Source organism: Lampetra planeri, chromosome 57, assembly GCF_965212315.1.
Source record: "Lampetra planeri chromosome 57, kcLamPlan1.2.h2, whole genome shotgun sequence".
NCBI lineage: Eukaryota > Metazoa > Chordata > Hyperoartia > Petromyzontiformes > Petromyzontidae > Lampetra > Lampetra planeri.
In genome coordinates this window covers 3,573,054-3,593,098 of record NC_136163.1, presented here as the reverse complement: position 1 = coordinate 3,593,098, position 20,045 = coordinate 3,573,054, and the positions used below count along the sequence as shown (strand labels likewise).

The following is a 20,045-nucleotide window of genomic DNA, read 5'->3' as shown; positions in this document are numbered from 1 at the left end:
GTGAGTGTGAGAGAGTGAGTGTGAGAGTGAGTGTGAGAGAGTGTGAGAGTGAGAGAGTGTGTGAGAGTGTGAGTGAGTGTGAGAGAGTGAGTGTGAGGGTGAGTGTGAGAGAGTGTGTGAGAGTGTGAGTGAGTGTGAGAGAGTGAGTGTGAGAGTGAGTGTGAGAGAGTGTGAGAGTGAGTGAGAGAGAGTGAGTGTGAGAGTGAGTGTGAGAGAGTGTCTGAGAGAGTGTGAGAGTGAGAGAGTGTGTGAGAGTGTGAGTGAGTGTGAGAGAGTGAGTGTGAGGGTGAGTGTGAGAGAGTGTGTGAGAGTGTGAGTGAGTGTGAGAGAGTGAGTGTGAGAGTGAGTGTGAGAGAGTGTCTGAGAGAGTGTGAGAGAGTGTGTGAGGGTGATAGGGTGTGTGAGAGTGTGAGTGAGTGTGAGAGAGTGTGAGAGAGTGATTGTGAGAGTGAGTGAGAGAGTGTGAGAGTGAGAGAGTGTGAGAGTGAGAGAGTGTGAGAGTGAGTGAGAGAGTGTGAGAGTGAGTGAGAGAGTGTGAGAGTGAGTGAGAGAGTGTGAGAGTGAGAGTGTGAGAGTGAGAAAGTGTGTGTCAGTCTCAAATGAGTACCTGGTGCGGTGTGTAAAGTCATCGCCACGAGGAAGACAAAGGCGGCCGGGCGTGGTGCTGGCCACCCACCTCCTCGTGTGCCGTGCCGGCCTTCATAGGTGCTCGATAACAGCACTTGCCCCAACAGTCTGCTTAAGGCTATACGGGGGGTCTTTGTCTTTGTGTGAGTGTGTGTCTTAATTAACAAGCGCATTCATTCATTAACGTCTCATTCATTAAGGTTTCAGTTTTCGGAACATCCACGACCACCACTCCCACTGCACAAAGACAAAGGTCCCCCGTATAGCCTCAACATATTGTGAGGGCAAGTGCTGTTAGCGAGCACCTATGAAGGCCCGCACGGCACACGAGGGGGTGGGTGGCCGGCGACCACGCCCGGCCGCCTTTGTCTCCCCAGCAGTGATATCTTGCACGCCACACCAGGTACTCATTTGAGGCTGAGTCGACCTAGAGGAGGCCCAGGACCGATTCGGATAATCGTCACTGGTGGTGACCGCAACACAACCGCTCCGCACACACACACTCACACGCATGCATAGACTCACACGTCCACACACACGCACACACACACACTCAGACGCACGCATACACTCACCCGTTCACACCCACACGCACACAAACATACACATCCTCGGACTGACCCAAGAAGACCCCTCGCCCACTCGCAAACACTCACACAGACTCACACACAAAGTTAAAGATCCCCCGTAGAGCCTTCACAGACTGTAGGGGCAAGTGCTGTGCCACACACACACTCACACGCCCGCTAACCCATTCACACACACTTACACACACGCACACAAAGGCAAAGATCCCCCGTATAGCCTTCACAGACTGTTGGAGCAAGTGGCCACACAAAGATAAAAAGATCCCCCATATAGCCTTAACATACTGTAGGGGCAAGTGCTGTGCCACACACACACACTCACACGCCCGCTAAACCATTCACACACTCACACAGACTCACACACAAAGACAAAGATCCCCGTAAAGCCTTCACAGACTGTTGGGGCAAGTGCCACACACACACACTCACACGCCCGCTAACCCATTCACACACACTAACACAAAGACAAAGATCCCCCGTGTAGCCTTCACAGACTGTTGGGGAAAGTGCCACACACACGCACACGCCCGCTAACCCATTCACACACACTCGCATAGACTCACACACGAAGACAAAGATCCCCGTATAGCCTTCACATACTGTTGGGGCAAGTGCCACACACACACACTCACACGCCCGCTAACCCATTCACACACACGCACACGCGCACACACACACACACGCACACACACGCGCGCGCACTCACTCACACACACACGTACGCGTGTGTGTGTGTGTGTGCCAGCTGTCACTATAAAACCTCGCGCAGTTCACGGAACGCCCAGTCGCTCACCTGTGCACGAGGCGCGTGCAGGAGCGTGCACACACACACGCACACACGTGGACACACACACACACGTGGACACGCACACACGTGGATACACACACGCACGCACGTGAACACGCACGCTGTCTGGACTTGTCAACTCAAGATTTCAGAAGGCATATACCGTGAGTACCTGTCTGCACAAACACCACGCACCACACACACACACCACACTCAAGCAAATACAAAGGTGACCCCCGCTCAGTAATCTATACCAGACTGTTGGGGCAAGTGCAGATCAGCGAGCACCTCTCAAGGTAGGTTCGGCCACCACCCACAGCCACCTTTGCCTCCCCAAGTGGTGATGTTTGAGCAACACCGCTCCGGGGACTCGTCTATCAAGGCCGAGGCGACCTAGGGGAGGGCTCACGACCGGCCACAGCTATCTCGTCGCCCATCGCTGAGCGGGAATGGAACAGCGAAGTAGTCGTCTTCCGGCAGTCGGTGGCGAGGTGCGCTAATCATTGCGCCACCATCGATGACACACAAGACAAAGACCCCAGACTGTTGGGGCAAGTGCTGTGAGCGAGGGGCACCTGTGAAGGCCGGCTCGGCTCACGAGGGGATGGGTGGTCAGCATCACCCTCGGCTGCGCCCCGGTGCGATGTGTACACACCGCATCAGGAGGCCATTTGAGGCTGAGTCGACTTAGGAGAGGCCCGTGACCGATTCAGATAATCGTCACTGGTGTTGGCTGTGAGCGGGAATGAGTGGCTGATACGGCGTGGGAACGTCAGCACCGGCGATACAAAGGCGACCGGGCGTGACGTTGGCCACTCAGTATATGGGTGTGTGTGAGTGAGGAGCGGTGGCATAGCGGTTAGCGCACTGCGCTACTAACCCGGTCACCCGACGATTCTCTGAACCCGTCCTGGGCCTCCCCGGGGTCATCTCAGCCTCAAATTATTGGGGAGACAAAGGCGGCCGGGCGTGGGGCTGGTCACCCACCCGCTCGTGTGCCGTGCCTAACTTCATAGGCGCTCGCTAACAGCACTTGCCCCAACAGTCTGTTCAAGGCCATACGGGGAATCAGTTTGTGAGCGTGTGTGTATGTGTGTGTGTTGATCTCTGATTTGATCGGTTAGAATTATATTCATACTAAAACTATTTGTATTATACCAGCGAAGATCTATAGCTTGTTTTCGCAACGACTTGGCCACAAATGATGGCTCAACAAAAGTGGCTTATGTGGACATGTATAGCAGCAGACAAATACTCTAAACTTGTGATGTTCATTCTAAATGTGGAGGGGGAAAACCGGACAACCTGGAGAAAAATCCTCGCGACCACGGGGAAAGAGACACGCAAACTCCAAATATACAGCAGCAGGCGTCGGGGTCGGGATCTAACCCACGATCTTCTGTATACCAGGCGAGGTAGTTAACATCTCCTAGCCACCGTGATGATGATAATGAGAGAGAGACACGCAAACTCCAAATATACAGCAGCAAGCGTCAGGGTCGGGATCAAACCCACGACCTCCTGTAGATCAGGCGAGGGAGTTAACATCTCCTAGCTGCCGTGGCGGCCGATGAATCGGCACATCCGCTATGTCAAATTCATATGAATACCACTAGAAGGGAAATGTACATTCTGCGGTGCATTGTTTGATGTTAAACAAATACGTTGGTGATCCTGTTCACAATCGGAGTATGTATTAACACTGGATGAATCAGACGAGCAATAAAGATGTTTCTGCTGCTGCTGCTGCTTTGGAGAGGGTGCACACATACAGCCAACGACAATAACAATGCATTGTTTTGTTTGCGTTGTGACGCCAACACAATGCCCACGTGGCACGAGCAGCGCGACTTAGCGGTATTCGTAACGTCGCGAGATTTTACGAAACAAATTCATCCCGTGCAGAGCCATGTGCTATGGAGACCAGCACGCGGAAGCAAATGTCACAGGGCTACCTCTGAGATCCCATTCGGTGATCCATGATTCGCACACACGCACAGTGGAGGGGAAGCACTTTCCCACCCGCTCTGCCATATGAGAGTCGTATTCGTCGCCTGACAGCCAACCCGATTGTCACATTTTACTGGTAGGAACCTCCTGGTTACACCAGCCCACAGGGGATTATTGTGTCCGTCCGTCCGTCGTGCAGGGACGGGCTGCCCATAAACTCAACACTGCCCATAGACTCAAAACTGCCCATACACTCAACACTGCCCATAGACTCAACACTGCCCATAGACTCAACACTGCGCATAGACTCAACACTGCACCATAGACTCACACTACCCATAGACTCAGCACTGCCCATAGACTCAACACTATTTCTATATTTTAAGCAGTTCCCCTCCTTAACCTCCTTCCCTTCCTCTCTCTGTGCCTCACCTCTTCTCCCTCCCCCATTCCTCTTCCCTCCTCTCGCCCCTCCACTTCTTCCCGTCCCTCCCCTATAGCCCCTTCGTGACCCCCCCCCCCCCACGTGTCCTCTGTTACTGTCACTCATTCCTCAATCCCTGCACTGCCCTTGACATGTAAATCAGTCGATTTTTGTTAGCGCTTGTGAATGTTGTTCTATATCCCCTGCAACTCAGGTGATTCATATGAATCAGATGCCGAGCGTGAAGCCAACCCAGAGGAAGGTGAAGCGGGCGTGCAGTTGCGCACAGCATCGCGGTTCGAACCCAGCGGCCGCCCGAGTTAATACTGCGCGGGTGGAAAAGTAATACTATAATTATAATATTCAATATCACTGCTTCACGCTCTGGGAAGTTAGCACAGATCCAGTAACGTAATTTGCCAGAGTAGTCCGTGAGTTTTTTTTTTTTGCCAACTTCTAAAAATGACACCGCAAATGAGTCAACTGGGATTGCACGCACACAGCACACAGCAAGCAATGATCGCCTCCCTAGTCGCAGAAAACTCGCGTCTCGTGGGTCACGCTTGCAAATGAGACCCGGTCTCTTGAGTTCCCTCTCACCTTGTTGCACAAAACATCAACTTGAGCCTTGTAAATGAACTCACCTCTTCATAGCACTCAACCATTTGCCCACGCATCCACCATGTCACCCACCACCCCACTCACCCACTCTTCAATTTCATTTATTTGGTATAGCCCTGTGAGCCATTTGGCTCTTGAATCGGGTGCAACCGCAACAAACAAAAAACAAAAACATGAACAAGAAAACATCTTCTTGGTTCTTTCGGTAAAGTCACGTAGAATTGAAATAATAAAATAATAAAAATAAAACATAATAAAAATATTTTATTTTATTATGTTTTCTTTTGAAATAATAAAATAATAAAAATAAAACATAATAAAAAATAAATAATAATAAAATAAGAATAAAACATTGTAAAATAAAATATTTTATTATGTTTTATTTTTATTATTTTATTATTACAATTCTACGTGACTTTACCGAAAGAACCAAGAAGATGAATCCCTGCAGTCACGAAAGCTTTAAGTCGAAGAAAACATCCTCAAGTGACTATGCGCAAACAGAAAAATCCAGGAAAAAACAGCAAAAAAATCTTCCAGTTAAAGCACCGTCTTGCAAATTGGGGCCGGTTAATGCTAAAATACAACTTTCAATAAATTCATTTGCCCGTTCAGGAATCGAACCCCGGGTGGCCGGGACCGTTAGTGCCGCGTGATGATGGAAAACAGTCGTGCGAGCTGAAGGAGGAGGAGGTGAGAGGAAGGAAGCGATCCGTCGGGGAATGCGCCGGGAGGGCGCGGATTTCTCCACTCTGGATCGGCCGTCGTGCGGGGGGAGGGGGTGGGGTGGGGTGGGGGGAAAGAAATCCGCGGAAGGCACACGAACAGCATCCGCGGATTTTTTTCTAGATCTCACCAAGGGAACTCTGTTCCGCACACTTTACTTTCTCACTGCCCACTCGGCCACAAGGAGTGGCGAGATGTTGACTACCTCGCCTGGTGTGCAGGAGGTCGTGGGTTCGATCCCGACCCTGACGCCTGCGGCTGTATATTTGGAGTTTGCGTGTCTCTCTCTCTCATCATCATCACGGTGGCGAGGAGATGTTGACTACCTCGCCTGGTATACAGGATGTCGTGGGTTCAATCCCGACCCTGACGCCTGCTGCTGTATATATTGAGTTTGCGTGTCTCTCTTTCTCTCTCATCATCATACGGTGGCTAGGAGATGTTAACTACCTCCCCTGGGAGGTCGTGGGTTCGATCCCGACCTAGACGCCTACTGTATGTTTGAAGATTGCGTATCTCTCTCTCATCATCATCACGGTGGCTAGGAGATGTTAACTACCTCGCCTGGTATACAGGAGGTCGTGGGTTCGATTCCGACCTTGACGCTTGCTGCTGTATATGTTGAGTTTGCGTGTCTCTCTTTCTCTCTCATCATCGTACGGTGGCTAGGAGATGTTAACTACCTCCCCTAGGAGGTCGTGGGTTCGATCCCGATCCTGACACCTGCTGTATATTTGGAGTCTGCGTGTCTCTCTCTCATCATCATCATCACGGTGGCTAGGAGATGTTAACTACCTCGCCTGGTATACAGGAGGTCGTGGGTTCGATCCCGACCCTGACGCCTGCTGCTGTATATTTGGAGTTTGCATGTCTCTCTCTCATCATCATCACGGTGGATAGGAGATGTTAACTGCCTCGCCTGGTATACAGGAGGTCGTGGGTTCGATCCCGACCCTGACGCCTGCTGCTGTATATTTTGAGTTTGCGTGTCTCTCTCCCCCCATGGTCGCGTGGATTGTTCTCCAGGTCCTCCGAAGTTTCCCTCCATATTTAGAAACAAGCGTTTAGATCATTTGGCTGCTGTCAATTTCCACACGATTAGCCACTTCGTTGAGCAATTATTTGTGATAGCCAGGTGGGCCTTACATGCTAAAAAATATATAGTTTTGTGTCGAGTAACGTTCGTCGCTTGAAAGTCAAACGGATATAGATAAATACATAAAAAAATATTCTCAAACATTTTGTCAAATTAACTGCGAGAATCACACCGAATGCGATGGATTGTTGTTATTTTTATTTGTATTTACGTGTGCAGTCATTTGTGACCATCAGGGAGGGAAATTGGCGTCAGTTCGAGTGGATGTTGTTGAACCCGGGTGAGAAGTGAACAGATGAAGATCAGGAGCCTCATTAGCAAGAGTTGCCCTCCTGGGTTGCCATCCAAAAAATCACAACGTGAAAACACATGTCAAACAAAAAATACTTTCTTTTTTAAAACACGCTTTAATGAATTGTACCGTACGAGTAATGGCAGAACTCCACACGACTCCAGGAAGTGGCCCCGAGGCTTGCCATAACGTAAGGGACCCTGGTCATTTATAGCCAACGTGAGTTGAGCGTGGACATTTAGACCAAAGCCGAAACAGAACATATTAAAATATATTTTTTAAATATACACTTCTTTTTTATGATAGAATATAGTATTGTCACCAGTATGACATAAACACATTCCTGCGGAGGGAGCTGGTAGGAACGTTGGGTTGCTCGGTCAATGGCCTGCAGGGTCAACGGCGGCGTGGTGTATTCCGCAAATATGGCCGACTGTGAGGGCACCACGGGGTGACCAGCCCCTCCCCACCCAGACCCACCCCTCCCACCCCACACCCAGCCCCACCCTCCCCACCCAACCCCTCCCCACCCTCCCCACCCAGCCCCTCCCCACCCTCCCCACCCAGCCCCACCATCCCTCCCCACCCAGCTCCTCCCAACCCTCCCCACCCAGCCCCTCCCCACCCTCCCCTCCCCTCCCCACCCAACCCCTCCCTCCCCACCCAGCCCCACCCCTCCACCCACCCAGCCCCACCCTCCCCACCCAGCCCCTCTCCACCCTCCCCACCCAGCCCCTCCCCACCCTCCCCACCCAGCCCCTCCCCACCCTCCTCTCCCCACCCAGCCCCTCCCCACCCAGCCCCTCCCTGCACGACGGACACAATAATCCCCTGTGGGCTGGTGTAACCAGGAGGTTCCTACCAGTAGTATACCAAGTTTGTAGTCGATACGACATTGGGAAGTGGGTTAAAATTGAGTTACAAGATGTGAAGATACGACAACAGACAGAGTGAGTTTATCAAAAGCGTGTAAAAGATTGTTTTAAAAATATATATTTTTTATGATAGAATATAGTCTTGTCATCAGTATGACATAAGTATACCAAGTTTGCATTCGATAGCACATTGGGAAGTGGGTAAAAATTGAGTTACAAGATTTTTTGAGGATACGACAACAGACAGAGTGAGTTAAATAAAAGCGTGTAAATAAAAAAAAAGAGTACTGCAAAGTAGCACGTAGGGCAAAAACAACCGCACGTCACGTGGAAAATTTAAAATATCGCACGAATGTAAATGCGTGTTGAATAATAAACTCGGTGACGAAAGGTGGGACGCGTGGTGTGCAGGGTGGAGGAGGAGGTCAGGTCACCGAGATGGGCATTGGAGTTTGATGGTCTCAGTCCGCTCAACAAGGACTGCACAAAACACCCTGATCACATTACACGCAATTTTGAAGAAAAAGTTACACTTGACGTATTGAGCTCACGGGTACAATTATATCCACCCCGCCGAACTTCCAAATACATTCCACTAAATTCTAAACAATTCCACGTAATTCTAAACAATTCCACCTAATTCCATCTAATTCCAAACAATTTCAAACAATTCCACCTGATTCCAAACAATTCCACCTACTTTCAAACATTTCCACCTAATTCCAAACAATTCCCAACAATTCCACCTTATTTCAAACAATTCCACCTACTTTCAAACATTTCCACCTAATTCCAAACAATTCCCGACAATTCCACCTAATTTCAAACAATTCCACCTAATTCCGAACAATTCCACCTAATTCCCAACATTTCCACCCAATTCCAAACAATTCCACCCAATTCCAAACAATTCCACCTACTTCCAAACAAATCCACCTAATTCCAAACAATTCCACCTAATTCCAAACAATTCCACCTAATTCCAAACAATTCCACCTCATACCATCTAATTCCAAACAATTCCACCTAATTCCAAACAATTCCACCTAATTCCACACAATTCCACCTAATTCCAAACAATTCCACCTAATTCCAAACAATTCCACCTAATTCCAAACAATTCCACCCAATTTCAAACATTTCCACCTAATTCCATCTAATTCCAAACATTCCCAACAATTCCACCTAATTCCACCCAATTCCACCGAATTCCAAAAAAAATCCAAAAAAATGCCACCTAATTCCATCTGCGTAGAGTCTTACGATGGCCCCGCCATTACTTTCGCGGCGTGCGCTCGGTAGGCAAACCGAGAGCACTTCCGAGGATGTTTCCAGGGAATTCGGTGGAGGGGGTGGGGGGAGCTCAGCGGATGAGAGACCACGAAACGTTCCTCTCCCTCCCTCTCTCCCCCTCTGTCAGTGGCCTCCGAGAGACGTCGGCTTCCACTGATGATGAGAAAGAGACGCGCTGGGCCTGCGTTCTAAATCACCATCGACTTACATAGAGACCCATAAATTTAGATAGAGACCCATGAACTCACATAGCGACCCATCAACTTACATAGAGACCCATAGACTTACATAGAGACCCATAGATACCCATAGATTTACATAGAGACCCATAGACTTACATAGAGACCCATAGACTTACATAGAGACCCACAGACTTACATAGAGACCCACAGACTTACATAGATATCCAAAGACTTACATAGAGACCCATAGACTTACATAGAGACCAATAGACTTACATAGAGACCCATAGACTCACATAGAGACCCATATACTTACATAGAGACCCATAGACTCGCATAGAGACCCATAGACTCACATAGAGACCCATAGACTCACATAGAGACCCATAGACTCGCACAGAGATCCATAGACTTGCATAGAGACCCATAGACTCGCATAGAGACCCATAGACTCACATAGAGACCCACAGACTTAAATAGAGACCCATACACTCACATAGAGACCCACAGACATACATAGAGACCAACAGACTCGCATAGAGACTCAGACTTACATAGAGACCCATATACTTGCATAGAGACCCATAGACTTAGATAGGAACCCATAGACTTACATAGAGACCCATAGACTCACATAGAGACCCATAGACTCACATAGAGACTCACAGACTCACATAGAGACCCATAGACTCACAGAGACCCACAGACTTAAATAGAGACCCACAGACTCACATAGAGACCCACAGACTTGCATAGAGAGCCACAGACTTACACAGAGACCCACAGACTCACATAGAGACCCACAGACTCGCATAGAGACCCAGTTTCACTAACATTTTACCTCCTCCACACCCCCCCCCTCCCCCAGACACTGCTGTGTGGTTAACATCGCACACTTTGCTTTGGCCATCTCCGTGTCACTGACTCTGCAGAGAGTGGGGGGAGCCCCCTCGCCATCATTCCACCCCCCCCCCCCGTTGACTTGGCCAGAGCGTTTAAAGAGTTTTCCGACTGAACGCGCGTGCCTGAGAGAGGCACGGAGAGAGATGGAGGGAGGAAGGGAGGGGAGGGGAGGGAGGGAGAGTCTACGTCTGGGTGTGTGTAATGTGTGCGAGAGTCGAGTGGGGGGAGAGCGGCCTAATGGTAGCGGTTAATCGTCTTGGTTCTTTCGGTAAAGTCAGGTAGAAGGGAAATAATAAAATAAAATAAAACATAATAAAATGCTATTCTCACGACGTTTCGGCCACAACGCAAGCAGCCGTCCTCAGGTGAAGAACAGGGCTGTCGGAAAGACAGCGTCTGAATGAACACCACCAAGCTTGGCAGCGTATATTTAAGCTGGGTTAGGGGAGGAAGGGCGCCTTGACAAAGGAATTAATCCCTCCCCGTAGAGGTGGTTAAATTTCTATCTAAAGCTTTCGTGACTGCTGGGATTCATCTTCTTGGTTCTTTCGGTAAAGTCACGTAGAAGGGAAATAATAAAATAATAAAAATAAAACATCATAAAATACAATTCTCACGACGTTTCGGCCACAACGCAAGCAGCCGTCCTCAGGTGAAGAACAGGGCTGTCGGAAAGACAGCGTCTAAATGAGCGGTTAACTTTGGGGATACAAAGGCGGTCGGGCGTCCGGGTTTGGCCACCGACGCCGACCTCGTGTTTGTTGTGCCGATACTTGCTCACAGAACTGGCCCCAACAGTCTGTATAATGTCACACGGGGGGGGGAGGATGGGTTCTTACTTAATTTGGAGCTTTCGTGACTGCAGGAATTACTCTTTGGTTTTATCGGTAAAGTCACGTATAAAGATAAAGTAATAAATTAAATACTAGCAGTGGAATTGTATCACTCCTTCATATTTAAATTTCGATGTAAAGCTTTCGTGACTGCAGGGATTCATATTATTGGTTCTTTCGGTAAAGTCACGTAGAAGGGAAATAATAAAATGATAAAAATAAAGCAATACAATTCTAACGATGTTTCGATTGCAACACAAGCAATCATCATCAGGTGGGAAAAAAACCAAAGCAAATTTTCTTGCTGTGGTTTTATAAAATAATAAAAATAAAAGAATAAAATTCTCACGACGTTTCGATTGCAACACAAGCAATCGTCATCAGGTATAAATGAAATAAAAACACAAATCTAGTATACTTAGAAATGTAATGTAATACATCACAGAGAGTCGGATAACATAACAGTCAACACCCTACCTGGTTGATTACGTTCTTCCTGAGAATGCTAAATTTGAGAAAGACATAAAACACAGAACCAGAGACATATAGACAGACATATAAGCAGACAGATATCACAGAGATACATAGAGAGAGACAAACAGGCGCACAGAGAAACCACGTCTTTGTACCTTTGTATCCCCACAGTTAACCGCTCATTCAGACGCTGTCTTTCCGACAGATCCTGTTCTTCACCTGAGGAAGGCTGCTTGCGTTGTGGCCGAAACGTCGAGGATCTTCGTATTCTTAGGTTTTTTCGGTAAAGTCACGTAGGTAAAAAAATCAAAGTTAATGAAAGTAAAATATAAATAAAATAAAAATCACGACGTTTCGGAGGCAACACAAGCTTCCGTCTTCAGGTGGAACCGTCACAGCACGCTTGCTGTATCAAATAAATGAGTCACGAAAGCTTAAAATCTAGAATTGGGGATCTTCGTTTTTGTGTGTGAGCGTAGTGGGGGGTGCGCTGCGCTATGAACCCGGCGGACACGAGTTCACTCACAGTGACGGCGAATATATGACAAGGTCCTGGGCCTCTCCTAGGTCGACTCAGCCTTAAGCTAGTACCCGGTGCGGTTGTGTTAAAGGCATCAGCAGCGCGTGGGACACACAGGTCTTGCCGCACCGCCCCGTCATTCCTGCACTGGCCGACAGCCCCCTTGCCCCAACAATCTGGCGAGGCTACCCGGGCCATCTTTGCCTTTGTGCGAGTGTCCGTGACGTTTGAAGGGCCCGTCCCCCTGGCTCTCGGCACGCAACGCGCCCGGCACGCGAATGGAAAATTTCCCGAGATGATCTGTTTGAATTTTTTTTCGGGGGGGCCAAAATGCTTCTGAAATGGAAATTACTTTAACGCCAACCAAAAAAAGAAGTGAGGGATTTATTTAAATTGCAACCGCTGGGTTTGGGAAGTCATGGAAAGATGAAAAGCCCTGGTTTCAATTCCCCACTCGCGGAGTTTGTTATATGTTTACCCCTGTTTTGCAGAGCGAGTATGTGGGTGTGTGTGGGAGTGGGGAGCGGTGGCATAGCGGTTAGCGCACTGCGCTACTAACCCGGTCACCCGACGATTCTCTGAACCCGGCCTGGGCCTCCCCGGGGTCAACTCAGCCTCAAATTATTGGGGAGACAAAGGCGGCCGGGCCTGGGGCTGGTCACCCACCCGCTCGTGTGCCGTGCCGGACTTCATAGGTGCTACTCGCTAACAGCACTTGCCCCAACAGTCTCTCGAGGCTATACGGGGGGTCTTTGTTTGTGTGGAAGAGGCACGTGAAGGGCGCTGCTGGAGAGATGGAGTCAGTCGCCTTCCAGCAACAACGGAGGGCGGAGGAGCGACGCTCACAACAACGAGCGGAGCGCCCGGGCGGTTAAAGCGTGTAAAGTTGGCACAGTGTGGAGGACACGTGGTGCATCTTGCCAGCCATCTCAGTCAGTCGATCCATGGGCACCTGAGTCTGCTCCGTGAACCTCTTGCCCAGTGGGCTGTTTACCGCTACCACCGCCCTCGCGTCCACCATCGCGGCTCTTTAAATTGTCGAACTTTTTGTTGAGTTTTACCGAATTCGAAAGAAAAAAAATCTCCATTCTTGTGACTCTGTTTGGCGACCCCCCCCACCCCACATCGCTCTCAAACGCGTGGATGTAGAATTCTAAATTGTGAAAGGCGAAGAAAAAAAAACCCAACCAGTGGAGAAGGGTCGAAGTGGCTGATGGGTTTGTGTCCGTGCCGTTGCTGGGGGTGATTTCGTTTTTATTTTCCACGAATACAGAAGAGGAAGAGAAAGCGAAGAGGGTGGGGGACGAGGCGACGGGGGCGAGGTGGGAGGGTTACTCGATCAATGAATGAAGAAGTCTCAGGAATTGACTCAGACATTTGCGTTGGAACGCTTCGCGCAAAAGGGTTTGCTGCTGCTGCTGCTGAAATCGCTCGCTCTCTCTCTCTCTCGAGAGAGAAAATAACTGGACTCCCATGGTAAACTGGACTCTCTCTCTCGTGTGTCCTCCACAACAGATGCGAGAATCATCAGGAATACAATTACGCGAACAAAAATATCAAATAAAAACATATTCTAGATTTGAGGTTTTGGTGACTGCAAGGATCCATACTCTTTGGTTTTGTCGGTAAAGTCACGTAGGTGAAAAAATGAATAAAAATGAAAACAAATGAATTACATCACGACACGAAACTTCGTGAAAAAATAAATTAAAATTAAAACAAATGAATTAAATAACGACACGAAACGTCGTGAAAAAATAGATTAAAATTAAAACAAATGAATTAAATCACGACACGAAACGTCGTGAAAAAATAGATTAAAATTAAAACAAATGAATTAAATCACGACACGAAAAGTCGTGAAAAAATGAATAAAAATTAAAACAAATGAATTAAATCACAACACGAAACGTCGTGAAAAAATAAATTAAAATGAAAACAAATGAATTAAATAACGACACGAAACGTCGTGAAAAAATAGATTAAAATTAAAACAAATGAATGAAATCACAACACGAAACGTCGTTAAAAAATGAATTTAAATGAAAACAAATGAATTAAATCACGACACGAAACGTCGTGAAAAAATCCATTAAAATTAAAACAAATGAATCAAATCACGACACAAAACGTCGTGAAAAAATGAATTTAAATGAAAACAAATGAATTAAATCACGACACGAAACGTCGTGACTTAATTTGTTTGTTTTCAATTTAATTTATTTTTTACCTACGTGACTTTACCGAAAAAAATTTACCCGTAAAAACAAAGTTTTTCACTATAAATCCTTTATATGCGTGGCATCGGTTTTATTTTATTATTCATTTCTGTTTTTCTTGAGTAAGAGTTTCATTTTTATCACATTGGTATTTTAAATTAAATATAATTAATTTTTTCCTAAAAAGTGTAACATTTTGGAAAAAAAATTTCACGAAAATAAATTGTCACGCACAACGAGTCTGTGTGCAAAATGTCAGCTCGATTGGATCACGGGAAGTGGGTTAAAAAAACGACCGAAAGATTTGCACGGTCGTAAGCGCGCAAGCAAGCAAGCAAGTGAACTTAATATAAAGGATTTAAAAACCAAGGAGTTTGTAATAAAAACGTACATCAATGGTTCGCAATCACCATCTGCATTCTGCCTAAAACGAGTAACACCTTCATCACGCTTGCTGAGCAGGGGTCCAAATAACGCTAAGGGGCCAGCAATAAACTGCACCATTGAATTTCGATTGAAAGCTTTCGTGACTGCAGGGATTCATCTTCTTGGTTCTTTCGGTAAAGTCACGTAGAAGGGAAGTAATAAAAAAATAAAAAAATACTTTTTACTTTATAATATTATTTGATTATGTTTTATTTGTATTATTTTATTATTTCCCTTCTACGTGACTTTACCGAAAGAACCAAGAAGAAGCACCATTGAAGTTGTACATCGATGTGGAATTGGGTGGTGGTGGTGGTGGTGATGGTGGTGGTGGTTGTTGGTGGTGATGGGGAGCGGTAGCGTAGTGGTTAGCGCACTGCACCACGAACCCAGCCACCCGAGTTCGATTCCCGACGATGAACTAAACCGTTGCGGGGCCTCCCTTAGATCGACTCAGCCTCAAAATTAGTACCTCGTGTGGGGTAAAAACATCACCACCGGGGAGACAAAGGCGGCCGGGCGTGGTGCTGGCCACCTACTCCCTCGTGCGCTGTCGCAGCCTTCGTAGGTGCTACTCGCGAACAGCACTTGCCCCAACGGTCCGTCACACGCTACACGGGGGATCTTTGTCTTTGTGTCCGTGTGCTTTTTTTCCATCCATCTCTTGGGCTGCGGATCAAGTATTTTTCAAAGAGAATAAAGCAAAAATATTTTATAATAAAATAAAAAACGAACACGCACCCACAGCTCCTAGGAGCTCGCATAAACCTAGGAATCTATAGAATAATAATATTAATAATAATTTCTTTTTATTTATCAAGGGCTACGTAACGATGATCAGCAGCAGCAGCAGCGGCTCGATTCCAGTATCTCCGGGCTAGGCAGCTGAAACGATGATGATGGAGGGGTGGTGGGGTGGTGAATTTCTCAATACCATCCAGCCCCACTCGCAAATCGACGGCCTCTGCACGGACAAGCCGCGCGAACGGGTTGCACAGCGGCTAAGCCGAACTGCTGCATAAAGTCGTGATTTCACAGGAGTGTAAGCGCGGCTTGAGCTACGTGGCGCTTTTACTGGCAGGAACCTCTTGGTTACACCAGCCCACAGGGGATTATTGTGTCCGTCGTGCAGGGAGGGGCTGGGTGGGGAGGGAGGGGCTGGGTGGGAAGGGGAGGGTGGGGATGGGTGGGGAGGGTGGGGCTGGGTGGGGAGGGGAGGGTGGGGAGGGTGGGGAGGGCAGGGTGGGGAGGGAGGGTGGGGCTGGGTGGGGAGGGGAGGGTGGTGAGGGGCTGGGTGGGGAGGGTGGAGAGGGGCTGGGTAGGGTGGGGCTGGGTGGGGGGTGGGAGGGGCTGGGCTGGGTGGGGAGGGGCTGGTCACCCCGTGGTGCCCTTATAAAACTCAACGTAACCTACTCACGCCGGCTTGTGCCCGCCCTCACAGTCGGCCATATTTGCGGAATACACCACGCCGCCGTTGACCCTGGCCATTGACCGAGCAACCCAACGTTCCTACCAGCTCCCTCCGCAGGACAATGTGTTTAAGAAGCGACCTCCTGGATACAGCAAATGAGAGCTCGACCAAATGGATTGCCACCACCACCACCATCATCATCATCGTCACGTGAACATTCATAGGAGCAGCCAAAGACTCTAAACGCGTGACGTTGGCTTCGAAATGTGGAGGGGAAAAAACCCGGAGGACAGAGAGAAAAATCTCACGCGAACACGGGGAGAGAGAGAGACACGCAAACTCCAAATATGCAGCAGATGTCAGGATCGGGATCGAACCCACGACCTCCTGTATACCAGGCGAGGTAGTTAACATCTCCTAGCCACCGTGATGATGATGAGAGAGAGAGACACGCAAACTCCAAATATACAGCAGATGTCAGGATCGGGATCGAACCCACGACCTCCTGTATACCAGGCGAGGTAGTTAACATCTCCTAGCCACCGTGATGATGATGAGAGAGAGAGAGAGACGCAAACTCCAAATATACAGCGGCAGGCGTCAGGGTCGGGATCGAACCCACGACCTCCTGTATACCAGGCGAGGTAGTTAACATCTCCGAGCCACCGTGATGATGATGATGGTGATGAGAGAGACACGCAAACTCCAAATAAACAGCAGCAGCAGGCGTCAGGGTCGGCATCGAACACCCACGACCTCCTGTATACCAGGCGAGGTAGTTAACATCTCCTAGCCACCGTGATGATGATGAGAGAGAGAGACACGCAAACGCCAAATATACAACAGCAGGCGTCAGGGTCGCGATCGAACCCACGACCTGCATACCAGGCGAGGTAATTAACATATCCTAGCCACGGTGATGATGATGAGAGAGAGACACACGCAAACGTAAAATATACAACAGCAGGCGTCAGGGTCGCGATCGAACCCACGACCTGCATACCAGGCGAGGTAGTTAACATCTCCGAGCCACCGTGATGACGATGAGAGACAGACACACGCAAACTCCAAATATACAGCAGCAGCAGGCGTCAGGGTCGGGATCGAACCCACGACCTCCTGTACACCAGGCGAGGTAGTTAACATCTCCTAGCCACCGTGATGATGATGAGAGAGAAAGAGACACGCAAACTCCAAATATACAGCAGCAGGCGTCAGGGTCGGGATCGAACCCACGACCTCCTGTACACCAGGCGAGGTAGTTAACATCTCCTAGCCACCGTGATGATGATGACGATGAGAGAGAGACACGCAAACTCCAAATATACAGCTGCAGGCGTCAGGGTCGGGATCGAACCCACGACCTCCTGTACACCAGGCGAGGTAGTTAACATCTCCTAGCCACCGTGATGATGATGAGAGAGAGAGAGACACGCAAACTCCAAATATACAGCAGCAGGCGTCAGGGTCGGGATCGAACCCACGACCTCCTTTATACCAGGCGAGGTAGTTAACATCTCCTAGCCACCGTAATGATGATGAGAGAGAGAAACACGCAAACTCCAAATATACAGCAGCAGCAGGCGTCAGGGTCGAGATCGAACCCACGACTTACTGTACACAAGGCGAGGTCGTTAACATCTCCTAGCCACCGTGATGATGATGAGAGAGAGAGAGACACGCAAACTCCAAATATACAGCGGCTGGCGTCAGGGTCGGGATCGAACCCACGACCTCCTGTATACCAGGCGAGGTAGTTAACATCTCCTAGCCACCGTGGCCTCCTAATCAATCGGCAGGTCACGTGTGGTGGGGGTATTGTGGGTGACCCCACTCAACCTCTTCCAGGGGGGTTACTTCCGACACGTGGATGTATTTTTTTTTGTCAGCAGCGGCTCCCAGCGAGCAGTTGCAGGGGCTGCGCCTTCACGCGCCAGCGTTTGAGTCTCGTGTCGCACGCAACCTCGTGGGCGAGCTCGGTGGGGTTGGCGGATCACGCGAGGATCGGTTCGAAGGGGACGATCCCAGAATCCAACATGTGAAAACTCCCAACTGCGTGCACGCTGGACTCGTGGACACTTCTCAGACGAGGGCTCTGACTGAACGTTGTTTTTCTTCTTCCACCATGTTGTAAAAGAAACAAAAAACTGACATAATCAACGATTTTTGGGTGTTAGATCGCGTTATTTATAAATGTGTCGTAACCCTCCACCACCCGACACGGCCAATCAGTAAAAAAGTGTCACGTTGACAAAAGACAAATAGTTCACTGCTTTAGCCCACCGGTGTGTTGAAGCGTGAAACCACAACATTTACAATTTGAGTATTTGTCTTTTGTCAACGTGACACTTTTTTTACTGATTGGCCGTGTCGGGTGGTGGGGGGTTACGACACATTTATAAATAACGCGATCTAAACCCAAAAATCGTTGATTATGAACAATATTGGTCGCGAAAGCCTGCTACGTGTTAAAAAAACTGACATTTTAAAATATTTGAACTTCTTTCACATCGTGCATAGCCAATCGTGTCAATCGGAGGTGAGGGTGAAGGTCAACAAACTAAACACAAAGACACTTTTCTTTACATATATAAAGGAATTAGTTTAAATCTAGATTATTTAAAAGTGCATAGCTCCAGTGACTTCCTAACATCGAAAGAGCGTTCCAGACGACCGCAAAGCTGCTTCTGTTGTTGCTGCTGTTGTTGCTGTTGTTGTTGTTGCTGCTGCTGCTGTTGCTGCTGTTGTTGCTGTTGTTGCTGCTGCTGCTGTTGCTGCTGCTTCTGTTGTTGCTACTGGTGCTGTTGCTGCTGCTGTTGCTGCTGCTGTTGCTGCTGCTGCTGCTGTTGTTGCTGCTGCTGCTGTTGCTGCTGTTGTTGCTGTTGTTGCTGCTGCTGCTGTTGCTGCTGCTTCTGTTGTTGCTACTGGTGCTGTTGCTGCTGCTGTTGCTGCTGCTGTTGCTGCTGCTGTTGCTGCTGTTGCTGCTGCTGCTGTTGTTGCTGTTGCTGCTGCTGTTGCTGCTGCTGCTGTTGTTGCTACTGGTGCTGTTGCTGCTGCTGTTGCTGCTGCTGTTGCTGCTGCTGTTGTTGCTGTTGTTGCTGCTGCTGCTGTTGCTGCTGCTTCTGTTGTTGCTACTGGTGCTGTTGCTGCTGCTGCTGCTGTTGCTGCTGCTGCTGTTGTTGCTACTGGTGCTGTTGCTGCTGCTGCTGTTGTTGCTGTTGCTGCTGCTGCTGTTGTTGATGTTGCTGCTGCAAGACAAAACAACAAAAACAACAACAAAAACAAGCCGACCAGTCCAGTCCAAACAGTGAGCTTGCCATCCCAGAGCCGATTTCCTGTCTCGTGAATTTCGCCAGAGGTCGTCGACTAATCCCACGTGGAATGCGTCCGCAGGTGTTGTCAGTGGCATTGGTGGTGGATTTCAACTTCCTCTCTTGGTCTGCAGGAGGTCCTGGGTCATATCCCAACCCTGACGCCTGCTGTATATTTGCACTTTGTGTGTGTTTCTCTCTGTTTTATTTACGCGGTCGTTTGGATCTTTTTTTCTCCGGGTCCACCAATTATTTTCCCTCCACGTTGAGAATCAACATCACGCGTTCCGTGTGCTCGGCTGCGATAAGCCACTTGGTTGAGCTATTATCATCTGTGGCCATGGTAAAATTAAAATAAAAAAAATTATAGTTTACTCCACTTATTTTTCTATTATTTCAAAACCCGTTGTTGAAATGCCACGCACAGATGTTGATGACGTCGTGAAACTCCACGTGGGTGGCAGTAATACAGCGAAATACGGACTCCA

The 20,045-nt window shown here is 48.5% G+C and overlaps 1 protein-coding gene across 1 annotated transcript in view; it reads left to right on the top strand.

Moving 5' to 3' along the window:
* The first annotated feature begins 2,013 nt into the window (after positions 1-2,013).
* The window catches only part of LOC144735772 (uncharacterized), a 46,978-nt gene continuing 28,946 nt past the window's right edge, over positions 2,014-20,045 (top strand). Inside the window, exon 1 of the mRNA XM_078618283.1 lies at positions 2,014-2,165. The gene's annotated coding sequence lies outside the window, so the exon portion shown is untranslated. The remainder of the gene's footprint in view (positions 2,166-20,045) is intronic.